The sequence below is a fragment of the Pagrus pagrus genome (genome assembly GCF_965226575.1).
Source record: "Pagrus pagrus genome assembly, chromosome: 6".
NCBI lineage: Eukaryota > Metazoa > Chordata > Actinopteri > Spariformes > Sparidae > Pagrus > Pagrus pagrus.
The window spans coordinates 12,388,583-12,402,905 of NC_140190.1; positions in this window are offsets into that span (position 1 = coordinate 12,388,583).

Genomic DNA, 14,323 nt, shown 5'->3' on the forward strand with positions numbered 1-14,323 from the left:
AGTTGTAATCAGTTCAAGCAGAGTGACGACCCCTTCTCAAAATGCTTAATTTAAGCAGTTTTTGCTAAATCTATTTCATAAAAAACAAGATCAAGAATTTACAGCCATGCAAGCAGCTTCAGCATGCTAACACGCTCACAATGACATTTATAACAGACTGATGTTTAGCAGGTATAATATTTACCATGTTCAGCCTCTTAGTTGGGTGTGTTAGCATGCTAGGATCCGTTCATTAGCACTAGACACACAGCACAGTTGAGGCTGATGGGAAGGTCATTAGTTTGTCACCAAATATTCATGGACACCCACGCAGAAGTACTGGGACCTTTCACTGCAATCCAATCACCTGAATAAATGTTGGCAATAATGGTTAGGGTCAGGAAATGATCATGTTTCAGCTTAATACATTACAACCGTGTTTCGGTCACCACAATCATGGTGGGAGATATTTCGACTTCCCGTCCAAAATATGTTTTTTGTCACGACAAACACGTCTTGAGGTGTCCTTGATTTCGCATGAACAAATGTTAAAACACAGTCTTGAACTGCATCACTGGCTTGGCAGCCTTGTCACCTTGTATTATAGTATATAAGACAGTCAATGTGTGCATGAGGCATCATATTTTTGTCCATCCATGTGTATCATACTGGCTTTACACGCACTCCAGTGTGCGTACAGGAGTGTTTCCTGCAGCCTTACATTGAGCGCCGTGCTGAGCCCATCTGTCCTTCGGCTGCTGTTGGACCGGCCAGACAGGCAGCCGAGCCCCTGCTGCAGCTGCGAGAAGCGCAACCGCACTACTTACAGAAGTGTGTATGAGTATGTGTGTGTGTGTGAGTAAGCATGCAAGCACAGTGTTAGATCTTCACTGCAGCCGTGCAAAAGGCTGCGTGATTAATCGCTGCTGCTCAGCCCGTCTTCAGGCTTTGGACTCAGAGGTGGCGCATGTACTTCACTAACTATGCAGCGAGTACATTCGTCACACCACAAGCATGAATGTGCACACAAAGACGCACAAAAGGCATCTGTCTCCGCCGGTGTTGCGAGCTTCTGACGTCTCCTCCGTTCGACGAGGAGGACAGAAATTAAGTGACAACGCTGCATGTGCGAGGAATGACGCAGGACTCACCAGAATAAAAGCCAAAGCCTGATGAAACATATCAAAGACATTTGATGTACAAGCTTGAAACACGGAGCGATCAAACATGGTGGCTACAAACACATGTTTCATTAATGCCTCTGCTAAATTAGACTTTCATCTGAGAGGCCACACCTCTACGACGTCTCCTCAATTACACGGCTTTCTGTAGGTGACATGTGTGAACGGGCTTTTAAAACTTTTCCTCTTAACATGATGTGAAGACTTGAAGTGAGGATTTCCAGGCTGTAGCCAGGCAGAGGCAGGATGAGTAATCTGCTGGTGCTTCAGTGTTTGCGTGACATAGTATTGTGTTTGTGCGTGTGTTTTTGTGTGTGTGTAGGCTGGACAGTCCCACACCCGCAGGCTTGGACAAAGGTTGGTGACTCACCAGAGCTCAGCTGAAGCGGGAAGAAAAACAAAGTGATATAGAAAAGAAATGGGACTGGATTAGCGGCGACTCTAGGACGAAGAGAGGAGAGGGAGAGGGGAGAGGATGGAGGTCTACAGGGAGCCCGAGGACCCGGAGGGAGAGGAGAAATGTGTGAGCAGAGAGTGGAAGGAGGAGGAGGAGGAGGAGGAGGAAGAGACCTCTGCTTTCCCCTGAAGACTGATCTGTGGAGAGTGAGGGAAGGATGAAGTAAATAAAGACGGGGGAGACCAAAAGGGGAGGCTAAGCAGCCCCCGTGGGTGCTCTGAGGGAAGCAGCGAGGAGGAAGAGAGGAGACAAGATGCAGGAAGTCTGGAGACAAAAGACACACACATACATTCACAATTTCTTTTGGGCGTGGGCAGGACACCATATTTGCTCGAGTAAATACTGGGGGACTGCGAGTGTGTGTGTGCAATTACATCCTTTCTTTTCGTACAACAGTGTTTACATAAACAGGAACCAGAGACTGCAGTGGCTTTTGGGCCTAGAGCAGCTTCTGACTTCTTGCATTATGTCAGGCTGCTCTGAAAATCATCGCAGCAAGAGCTGTAGAGGTACGTGAGCTTAACTGTTTCTGCTGGGATTAGCCAGATGATTAAACAGACGGGCAGAGAAAAATACTTTCTGTTCTGCAGAGTCTGAGCAACATCTTAAAAGGCACCCTGCGGAGCTTTGACCTCAAGTTTTCGTGCTGTACTGTAAAGACGAGCGTTGAGTGGATCTCCGAGGGAAGTGTTTCAACAGTTGCTATTTGTGATTTATAACAAGAAGAAGAAAGATCAGAGGCAAATGTAAAAGAAAAAGGATTTGAGGAAGCAGTGAATGAATTCAGCACACTTGTAGGGCATTGAAGGATATGTTATTTTAATACTCACATGTCCATATGTAAGTTGAAAGTGTTATAGGTCACTGCAGTTATTCACTCATGTCCATAACGACTGAGTGATCCCTTCCTAACCTGTAAGAGGAAGTTGTTGCATGTAGGTTTACAGAACTAAATATTGACCAAAAGCATATGCCTGGACAATGTTACCAGCTGCTTGTACTTTTGAATGCAACGCTGTAAAAAAGAACAGAAAGTGGAAAATACTTCATCTCCAGCTGTAGAAAAGACCCAGGTAGGGTACTGGATAACAAGCCAATTAGTCACCATAGCAACCCCAGCCAAATCAAGCTCTGGAAATCCCTGTGTCACGCAGCAAGCAGATGCTCTCCCATGCTGGTTGCATTGAAATGGCTTCATCCAAGTTAACCGCACTTGTTGTGTGAGTAGAATACTAAAAGTAAACGGACCGTTCAACTGTTCTGTGGTTGGTTTTGAACAGATAGTTCATGTTGTTGTGTGAAAGTCTCTCATTGCCTGTTTGTTGCTTGGTGGTTACCAATGAGAAGTATGCATTTCTGGCCTTGATGGCTTCTCATACGGACAGCCGACACCTTCAGTAGAACAGTTCAGTCTACCTAAAATATCTAGTTTACATAACTTAATTCTGTCAACTTCATCACCAACATAAGCAGTGGTGTTTACTCTCATTGGAGCTACTTTCTTCCAGCATTAGTCGGGGGCGAAACCATTTCTGATCAACCATTTCAAAGCACAAAAGTGTAAAGACTGAATTCAATATTAACCTTTATCATAATGAGCAATGAATTCATTATTGTGAGAACAACCTTGACTCAACCTTGAAATGTATTCAAGGCACTCAGTTCTCTTAAATCTATGAAAAAGAAGGGTCTCATCAAACGATGCATGATGGGAAGTATGCTAATATGAGGATCGTGTTTCTTTAGAAACTTACTTGAATGAGTTGATTGAACTCTGAACTGAATTTATCCGACTGATCGTGTCAAGTCTAAATAAATCCAAGTTAGAAGAAAGGTCTGATAATGAAAAAATTAAGTTTAAGTAACTTGGAATAATTCAAACTTCATACATACATTAAAGGGGCTCTGTGTCATTAGTTTGTTAATTGAATACATTTTTGATTTGACAAATGTTAGCTACTATTGCTCTCTGAGAGAGACGCTGAGAAGAGGCACTCAAGAACGTGCAGAAAAAAATCACATCCTCTCACGGAAAATCTGACCCGAGTCCTTCACCAAGAACTCCACAGTCCCCAAGCTTGTATAGGCAACAGAGAGAGACGGGGAAGGTCTAATCTATCATGTCACGATACAATCTGCTCACGTGGACAAAAAAAAACTGATTAATACATGTAAATTGCTATTGTCTGACTTTTTACAGTGAAAGGGTTTCAGTCATAGACAGATACAGGCTGTTTTTGTAATTCAAACAGTGAAATCAATACAAACAATCCACTTTCGTGTATAATAAAACAAGCATTAGAAAATGGCGTTCCATGTGGTCGCTGGATGGATCAATTTGGCTCCCAGGTCGTTATGATTTTGAGAACTATCAACCAATCACATCTGCAATTCAACAAGCCCATCTTTTCTTTATTAAAAAACTTTCTTGAAGTTTAACTTATGACGTAAATTATGATCAAAGCAAACTTAAATGGAATATCTTCATAACGGAGACAAATCAGTGCAATATAACCGCAGGGCTGCTTTTTAATTATTGTTTTCCAAAAGCAGTTCAATACGATGCTTTATTTGCAATTTACCCTTGTGAAAAATAGCAGATTTTACTCCGCAGTCACAAAGCGAAAACTTAAATATGCAACTTAATCGTATAGCTGGCTTATTTTCACCTCTGCTACAGATATTAAAGCAATGTAGTGTTGGAAAAGCCTGCAAAACAGCATTTATATCCTCAACAAACTCAATTAGCAACTATTTTACTAACAGTTTTAGTAATACCTCGAGTGAACATCTGTTACTTTCTCGTCTGTCAGATTTTAATGTCCATCACATCACTTGTCACAGTGACAGTTGAGCCACCAGGGACGGAAAATAATCACGTCTGGGCTGAAATCTGACCAGCCCACACATTTAACTTCAACGCACACAAACACACACGCACAGACACACAATAGTGAAATAAAACTGACTGCAAACTGTGTGTTTCTGGGTCAGTGTCAGTCCTGTTAGAGTGAGAGCTCGGCGCTGCACTTGAGAGACGGTCCCAGCCTTTAGTGTTGAGGGTCAATGCCTCCCAAAAGGGATGTGGACTATCTCCCCAACGCTGCACACATCACTGCGTCACATGAATAACCCCGGCAGCTTTCTGCCAATGTCAGGGACACACAGGGCAGAGAAAACACCCACAGCGACAGCAGGGAGAGGAACCAAGAGATGCACGAGGACACATTTGTGACAGATCTCTGATGAAGCACAGACATACAAATATTAATTTTTTTCCTACATAGGTCTGTGTGGTGCTGACAGCGGGATGCTGAGCCGAGCTCCACAGATCCACAGCACATGCAGGCAGCTTCAATGAAATGGTAAATAATTGATTGTTGCCTGGCAATAAGAAGGTAGCAGGTGTGTGTGTGTGTGTGAATGCATTTCAGAGTATATGACATTGGCTGAGGCAGCATACGAATTCATTAATTAAGCCAAGGCTTCAGGACTAAACCAAACCCTGCAGATGAGAGTAAATTCCCCTGCTAGCTTAGCTAATTAAATCACAGCAATTATTTATAACACAGTCATAAAGTTAAATTAATGTTTAATTTTGAACCAGATGTAGGGAGGGCTGTGCGTATGTAAGAGAAAGTGAGCGAGGGAGAGATAAACTATAGTGTGAAAGGAGGAGACCCTAAAGAGAGAAAACGTGATCTATGAAAGGCGGTGACGGAAATATAAATGAAGTAAAATAGTACACAAATGGTGGCCGAAGCTCGAGGATAATACACAACAGCTGAGATTATCCATCATATAAAGCTTTTAGCCCTGAATGAGCTGAGGCAGCAAACGAAGGTGCAGGTGAAAATCAGTCACGGATTCGTGCCTCAATAAAGCTGAGGTTGGCAGAAACGAAGTGAGCGAGGCGAGCGGCTGCGATGGAGGAGGAATGAGTGACGTGCAGGGAGCTGCAGGAATGTTAACATCCTGGATGCAACAGAATAAACAGGCCAAGCAAAGAGCAAACTAAATTATATTTAATCACACAATGTCACTGGCATGTCAAAAACTATTTGTCCAGAGCTTTAACAGACTGGTAGCTCCAGGTCATCATCATCCTTGTGTTTCTGTCTGTCTCTCTCTCACACACACAGAAAAACACACACAGAGCAGACTGCCGTGGCATTTATGTGTATTAAAAGTTGTTCAGATTATTGCACAGCCATGAAAGATTGTCAACATCGGCTTTATCTCAGCGACAATGCACAGCTGAATGTTTGTTTCCAAGCTACATGAATTCATGCATCACATTAAATCAAAAAGGGCGGAAGGTTCATTTTAATCTCCAAAAGATTTTGAGTTCTTGGAGCCGCACAGCAGGGCTGCATGTAGCTGGTACACAGGGGAAACCACAACAAAATGCTCATTAGGTTTAAATGATGTGTAGTCACCTGGAGGGAGTTAATTGCTTCTTTCTTTATTTGACGTGCACATTTTGCAGCATATGCATGACACAACTGTTATTCTCCCCGTGGCAACACGAGCCTCCGACATTATTAAAGCAACAAGCTTGACATTCTGCTTAATGGATCTTTAAACAGCGCCTTGAGTAAATGTTAAAAGTTGAAGCTTAAGGGAGAAAATGGCCTTTACAATAAATGCAAATGAAGTATTAGCTATAGATTCATATTTTTCCACAGGCCTCGTCCTGTGTGGCTCCTACATATCCGTACACGATGACCTCATTGAGTCGTATTAAACGATGTGAAATAGAAATCCTTGGCCTCAGCCAATGCGAACTCAAACAACTCATCTCTGTATTGTTATTTAGACCATCTGCTCTTGCTGGTGTACAAGGTACACAGGCTCTCCACAGTGTATTTAACACTACAGTTAAATACACTCTGTTAATACTATGTTATTTCCAAGTATGAGACTCGGACTGGATATTCTCCAATGTGCCTCCCCTATGCAATTGTTTTCTTCTTCTAATCTTTTGTAAACATTTATTTTTCTGTTGTCTTCTAGTTGTATTCTATAGATCTTGACATAGAGTCTATTGTTTGTCTTATTTTAAAGGTGCAATGTGTAAATATTTTAGTTTAAAACATTCAATAATTAACTAAACTTATTAAGAGAATGTGAAGACGTTATGTCAAAGATGTCCATACACTGTTTGGCAGAGATATCTAGTGAAGTTAGCATGCTAACAAGCTAGCCCTGGCCCATCCTGTCTCGTAATCCCATTTTATACCTCAAGTATAGTAGGCAATAGTCTGATTGTGGAGTCCCGCGTAATTTCAGCTGGGAGATGTGTGTGATTGATGAGTCCTGGTCGGGGCCAGTGTAAATCACCTCCATCCTTCTCCTAGGCTGTGTTTAACCCCGGTCCGGCCGTGTTCACTGGGAAGCTGCTTAACCAGCATCGCTTGCTCGCTTGCCCGGCTCCGTTCCTGGTGCCTATTACAGCATTGCTCCCCACATTCCCCGCTGTAACCCCCAGCATGAAAACGTCCTCCTCCCAGCGGTCCAAACCTGTACTATTGGTTTAAACACAGACACTTCCCCAATACTCCGAGCTCCCAGTCTGGGATAATAGGACCATCTACTGCTGTCATTGACTGATGTAGTTATTGTGAGCAGTAACTTCATGTGCAGAGGAGTCCCGCTGTCCATTAGGGTTCCCATGTTCATCTCAGTTTGCTGGCCTGCCACCGGGGCAGCAAATGTGGAATGTAAAGTCAAGCCAAGCGCTCAATCTGCTGCCCACAACATCATGGTAGAGCAAGTCTGGGCAATAAGCCAGGACTCAAACAAAGTGCCTCGCTGTCACGGCCAACCTGTGTATGCGCTCTGGCTGCAGGCTAAAGGTGAGCTCTCTGTCATCCTTTTAAGAGCGAGGATGTGAAAAGACATGAGTTTAAAGGAGCCTTTTTGGAAGAAATTTAGCTTAAATCATTCAAAAAAATGTACTAAAATAATTTACAGGATGTAAGGAAATTAAAGCTTTGATGTTCTGTCAAAGACTTCTATGTTGTGGTGCAGAGATATTGACTGAAGTTAGCTAACCACCCTGTCTCATAATACCACTTGGTGCCCCCTGGAGCGGACATCTTTTCCCGGGTCAAATGACTGCAGTAGTCATGCGTATCCACTCCAATCAGCAGTGATGGAAACATCACCTGGGTTTAGCCTACATGTTATTTTTCACTCCTATTCTGGTGCGATGCTATGACAAGTTTTCATGTTCAGGACATTGGTGTTTAAATAGTTTTCCATTCGTCTCTGCTCATATATTATTAAGTGGAAGTTGAGTTTGAAAGCGAGATTGAAATGAAGGAGAAAGAAGGAGCCACAGCTACATTGTCACTAGCATCAATGCACCTTCTACTGTTGCCTGTCGTTGTGAGAATTTGTGCCGTTGAACGTGACACGTTTTCAACTGCAAAAAATACAGCATCTAATTTACTGAAGCATCTGATGCAGCAGCACAGCAACGTGAAACTGAAAAAAACACCAGTGCTGACGATGAGGTGTCTACTGCAATTGAAACAGCACTCCAGCTAAAAAACAGAGACTGGATTTCAGAGCCAGACACAGTTGTGGAGAGACGTTAAGAGACAGCGAAGAAGCTTGTGGCTCATTATATTGTGGAAGAGATGTTACCTATTAGGGGTGGGCGGGTCGATCCGCCGCTGTCGTAAACACATGTAAACCACTAGTTTAATCCGACATCCGGACAGTAATGGCTGAACGAAATAGGGGCATCATTTGGTGCTATTTCACTGCTGTAAATGAACTGTGATGTATGCACAGTCTAATGCTGTTCACTATTGTGGCAACACCATAAACTTGGTAAACCACGCAAAAAACCCAGACGGTTCACTGGCTCATAAGCAGGGAATATAACTGAAATATGAAAATGGCTGAATATAAGAACCTTTTCGTGTAACTCTGAAAGGTAAAGGTAGGATTCCTATATTTAAGCTACATGTAGTCTATCATAGGCTGTAGACCAAATTATTTAAAGGTGATTCCCCAAGAAACCAACTTCTGTTATCTGCCTTTAAAAACCATCCTGTGTTTTAATAATTAAAAAGTATCACTATCGATATCAGTAATATTGGCCTTGTGTTACTTGGTATCAGATCAAAACCAAATTTTGTGGTATCGCCCACCCCTATTACCTATTATTACCATAGTTAACTCACCCTTTGATGCATTATAGAGAAAATACCCCCAAGAGTAATGTAAAGTAAAGTTTCCACCCCAGCTGACATCTGGACAGGTAACAACAAAAGCATCCGGTTGAGAGGCCGCAGTGTTTGCAATAATGCAGTTTGGCTGAGTTTACTCCTCCTGTAAGGTTAATTATTGTTCCAATAAAGTGGAGTCAGTGTTAAAAATGAGCTGGCTTAAACAGGTTGTATATCACTTGGGGGCGGAAAAGTAATATACTGTATATAATGAGTAACACAGACCGAGTGATAAGTTCAGTAATATTATTACTTTTTAATGCCATAATAAGTCAAAAGTAACTAATTACACTTCCTGAGTAGCTTGTCCAACACTGAATGTAAATGACAGTGTAAATATATAACACCTGGTACTGATGACTTTTTAGCTCATTTTTGGATTTAGATGTCGGTGCCCTTTAAGCGTGTAGGTGTGTGTGTGTGAGAGAGACTGTGTGTGTTTTCAGACAGAGCCATCTGTTCCAGTCTATAGATTTAATTTATTATCCTCTCTTACTGTCAACACTGGAGTCTGACCATATCTACGAGTTAAATTATGTGCAGCTGTGCCAGTAAAACTAACTGAATTAAATGTAAAAGGTTGAGCTGACAGGCTGTATGTAGATTTTAGCTAACTTTCACACAATGATTTTATGTGATTCTTCCTGGAGGCAATCCCCGGTTAATCTACATCGGCTGAGTACAAACAGGGACTTTTTCAGAGAGACAGAGTTCAGACAAACGGGCCGTATTTACTCGCCAGGCGGGAGACGGTAATGACAGAACTGTCCGTAGCTGTCACCCAGAAAAACACGCCGGCCTTGATTAATCCACCTCTTCCCCTTCTCTGTTCTCCTAATCCAATCTCAAATCCACTCTGTCTTTTTTTTCTTCTTCTTCAATCTTAACAAATGGACTGTCCAGTCCTCAGAGAGACAGAGAGAGAGAGAGAGAGAGGCTGGAGAAAACAAAAACGATGTCAGGTTCAGCTATTGATGAATCCCTGAAGGCTGTGAGCAAGCCCAGGCTGCAGAGAGATGGGGGGATGAGAGAGATATCATGGGGGGAGAGACAGGGAGAGAAACAGGAGGAGGGAGGAAAAAAACTCACTTCAATGCTGGGCAACTCTAAAAGTGAGCAAGGCTGAGGAACGGAGTGGAAAATGTGATCACAGTTTCAATTTGAAGCTGTCAGGAGTAAATAAGGAGTATGTGGCTGGGAGCCATGGAGGGCAGGATTACTGAGCCCCGCTCTGCTGCAGCTCATTTCCACCTTTACTACAAAAAAAACTCGAAGAGAGAGAGCGAGACTTTAAACTACTAAATGCCAGCCAACAAAAATATATAGATCCGGCGCATAAAGTTCCAAGTGCCTCCTGATTAAAAATCTTATTTTTATAAGACTAATCCTGCATCTTTTCAGCCTCGTGCATCTGCGTTTCCTTTCTTGTAAGGCTCAGTTGCAGATGTGATGTGATGCCACTCGGTGCAACCTCTTAGCCAAGACAAAAATAACCTCAAGTCGGATGTAAAATATGCAGCCTGTGGAACGTGTCAGAGGGGATTATGGGAGCTTGGTCATATTGATATCAAGGAGTAAGTTAGAAATCAGCGGAGTAGCTTAGCAAGGAGGGAAAAAACAGGGTTAAGTTGAGGAGAAAAGTCACAAATGACGGTCAATGCTCCTTATTTTTGTGCAGCTCACATTAGAATCAGTGAGGTCGAGCGTGATATATAAATGCACATAAAAAGCCAGACATGAACGTAGACCGTGCACGCAGCTGGAGGCTGCAATTGCTCATAAAGACTCCTCTGAGCTTTCTATCATTTCCATTTAAGCTTCTTGAGTAAAGCAAAATAAAAGCTAGCAGAAGCCCTCCATTACAGTACATCAACATCCCCAGAGTGTCTTCCGCTTCTGGCCATATTTGCCTCTCGTGCAATGACAACAACAGCTTTTCATTTCCTGTTTGTTGGGAACATTTTAATGCAGGACAATGAACTGCAGGCAGTTAAAACATATCGTACGCTGTGCAAAAACATTAGAAATCTGTTCCTGCGCACTTGATTACAGTTCTAGTACCTTTATCAAACGATAAGTGGTTGTGTGTGTGTGTGTGTGTGTGTGCCCATATTTAATGTGGCATCAGATCAGCAAGTTCGCACAATAGCCTCCCACATCGTATGCAGATCGAGGCACAGTGGAGGATAGTGGGTGGATTAGAAAGCTCTGGGGTTATGTTTCTCTTTTCTGACGTTTCCAGCTGGTTCTAACAGCTCAGACAAGAGGAATCCGAATCACTGCAGATGATACAAGCAAATGAACCAGGGTAGATACAATAAAAACCAATTAGATGGACACAAAAGACGACATTTTCCATGCCGGGGCTTTGCCGAAGTGAAAAAAAAAATGTTATCAGTGAGTGTACATTTCAGAAATGGGATTTTTTAAATTGCTTTAAGACAGCCGAGAGATCATGTTCTCCCTTTGGCCTCAGATGTTCTGCTCATGTTTTGCACAATAGGAAAAGTATTCACAGACGCACAAAGGAGTACATGTGCCTCCTCATTTGCATTCCACACACACTCACGTTACAGCACAGATGGTCAACCGCAGGGCGAACATATCCGTGACTGGCTCATTTTTCTTGCTGACCACCGCTCCGTTTTGCTTAAAGCTTGTTAGTGCTCAGGCCAGGAGAGCCGATTAGGATGGGTGGCCGGTTGAGTTAAGCTGAGTGCTGCAATGCACACAGTTCACATAAACATCGTTACGAATGTCAGGAAGCGAGGGGGAGAGATAGAGAGCTCACATTGGGGGAGAGTGTTGTGATTACAGAGTGGGAAAAAATGGGTCCACTCCTATAAATCAAAAATGATGCAGTCATTAAAGGAGACTTTTTGTGCTTTTTTTTTTTTTTTTTCTCCTTGCCTTCAGTGTGTTACATATGTGCATGTAAAAGGTATTGAGATTGAAAAGGTCAACAGAAGCTCCTCTCTCCCACAGAAAACACTGCTCCTGAAACGCCTCGTCAGTAGTCCCGCCTTTAATTCCGTGACTTTATGACATCACACTACATGACCGTGTCCTATATTTGCATAATTTACATCTAGCGGATCGTTTGGCTTGTAAGAATTGATTAAGCACAGCTGCCCTGTTGTTGTTAGCAGTGTTGCCTCAGGTGTGTGTGAGCTGACCAATCAGAGCAGACTAGGTATTCAGGGGGAGGGCCTTAAAGAGACAGGCGCTAAAACAGAGCGTTTTCAGACAGAGCTGCAGCACTGGACAGTATAAGAAAACTGATGTGTTTTTTGAGCATTAAAGCATGTAAACATTTTCCAGTAGTAACCCAAAATAAAAATTAGGAACCTGAAAATGAGCATAATATGTCTCCTTTAAAGCTACACTGGAAGGTGGCCCAGTGGGGTGCTGCAGCAAACTAAACTCATGATGAGTCAACTGGAGCTGACCTGGGTCGAGATTATTACCAGCTATATCAAATCCACACAAAAGGCACCTCTTGGTCCCTAAATACATTTCACAGAGACGGGAGTTGGAAAAAAAAAAAGATGTTCTCATTGTACTCCCACTCACTCTCTCTGTCACCACATCGTTCTCACCTCCTGATTATTTTTAGACCTGTCAAATGGCCTCCGTTTTGGTGCCTTCAGGTATCAGGGGGCCGCTCCCTGCCCGCCCGGCAGTTCATCAGTCCTGCTCGCATGCCTCCAGCTTCTCTCTTCATGCTTTTTACGTTATGTAAGGAGGCTGGAGCCAAGCAGCGCATCTACAGTTGCCAGGTTCTGTTCCTGCTACTAATGCTACAAAGCTACTCTGACGCCACTCTCCATCGCCACATCTCCCCCCCCCCCCTCTCTCTCTCTGTGTCTCTGCGTGAGCCAGTTTTTAAAAGCGCTCGCTGCTCTCTCTGGATGTTTTGTGTGTCATGCCTCGCTTCTGTCCTGATTTCAAATTCAAATTATAAACACCGAGGCTTTTTCTCTCCATCAGTTCGGGTGCACGGGCAATGAAGAGGCCAAATGGGCTATTGCCCTTCATGGCCTCTCACAGTTAAATCAATCTTTTGAGGGATCGGAGGTATAAACTCACTGTGGCCAATAACAAGTAGTCAGACAGCCAAGGTGAGGAGAAATGAAAACCTATTAAACGCTAACGTCTCCAGACAGTAAAGTTACCAAAGAAATATGTGACCGAAACAGCACGTCGGGGTGGCAATGTTATTTTCTGTGGCCTGAGGCCCTTTGAGTTGTCTCAACCTTGAAGTGCTGTCGAGGTGTTTCCTCCTGGTTTAATTTCCTGTTGGCTCACCAATCACAGATATCATCAACACGGACATGAGCCTGAGGAGGTCTGAGGGAAACATTAATATAACACTTGAATCGATAACACACGCACACACGTGTGATCCTGCCCGCACCTTTCTCTCCATCCATCTGTTCGACTCAGAATCAAGGCCGTCCTATGGCCAAAATAATGTCCTCTGTCATTATTTCACTGGGGCCAAGAGGGAAATTCATATTTGAAATGAGCTGAATCACTGATAGTGAGGTTGTCCAACAAACTAGAGTCAGACTGCAGCTGGAGAGCACCTCCAGTGTGTGTGTGTATGTGTGTGCGTGGATGTACACACAATCACTGAACAAGGACTGCAGTTCTTCTATCAGAAAAGATGACAAATCTCATTAGTGCCAGTGGGCACATCAAAGATGCAGGTTTAGGATTTGACTCTCTCCCTTGCTGTGTGTGCGCGTGTTTATTTGTGTGCGTCTGCGTGAGGTCTCCCTGTGACTAAGAGGAAGCTTAACATTCACTCCGCATGTTATCACCGCTGTCACTCAGCTGTGCCGGGCACATTCTCAAAAAGCGCAGGGCTACAGAGAGCTGTGGGGAGACACATAATGACAAACAAAACGACGGCAGACAGCGAACCACAGAGAAAACAACACGGCGAAACAACCGCGGCGTCTCGGAGACGCAGAGCAACGGAAAGTGTGTAATTTCTGAAAGATACATCAGGTTATCTAACCGCAAAATAAATACTATTTTCGGAAGCCAGAAAATCTGAAGCTCCAGCAAAAATCCTCTGCAGTGGATGTTCAGCCTCTCCCCAACCCAAGTCTTTCCCAACACAGCTCCCCCATCCTTTTATTTATCTGTCCTACATTCTGCAGCTAGTTTCACCAATACAAACTCTACTTGTTTATCAGAAACCGTTTCACCCCGAGAACGAGAAACGGCATAAATATGGGTTAATTGGACAGCTGGTAATTGGAGCATATTAGTCTCTCTGCTGCCACGGACAGTGTTCAGTGGGAACAGGAAAGTGGGGGATTTGGGATGATCTGACGCCGCTGACGGCCCAAAAACATGAAGAGTAGAACATGTCAAAAGTGAGGCCGCAGTATCACAATCCAAAAATCACATCAGTGAACCAGCTGGTCCCTACACTACACTTTGTCAGT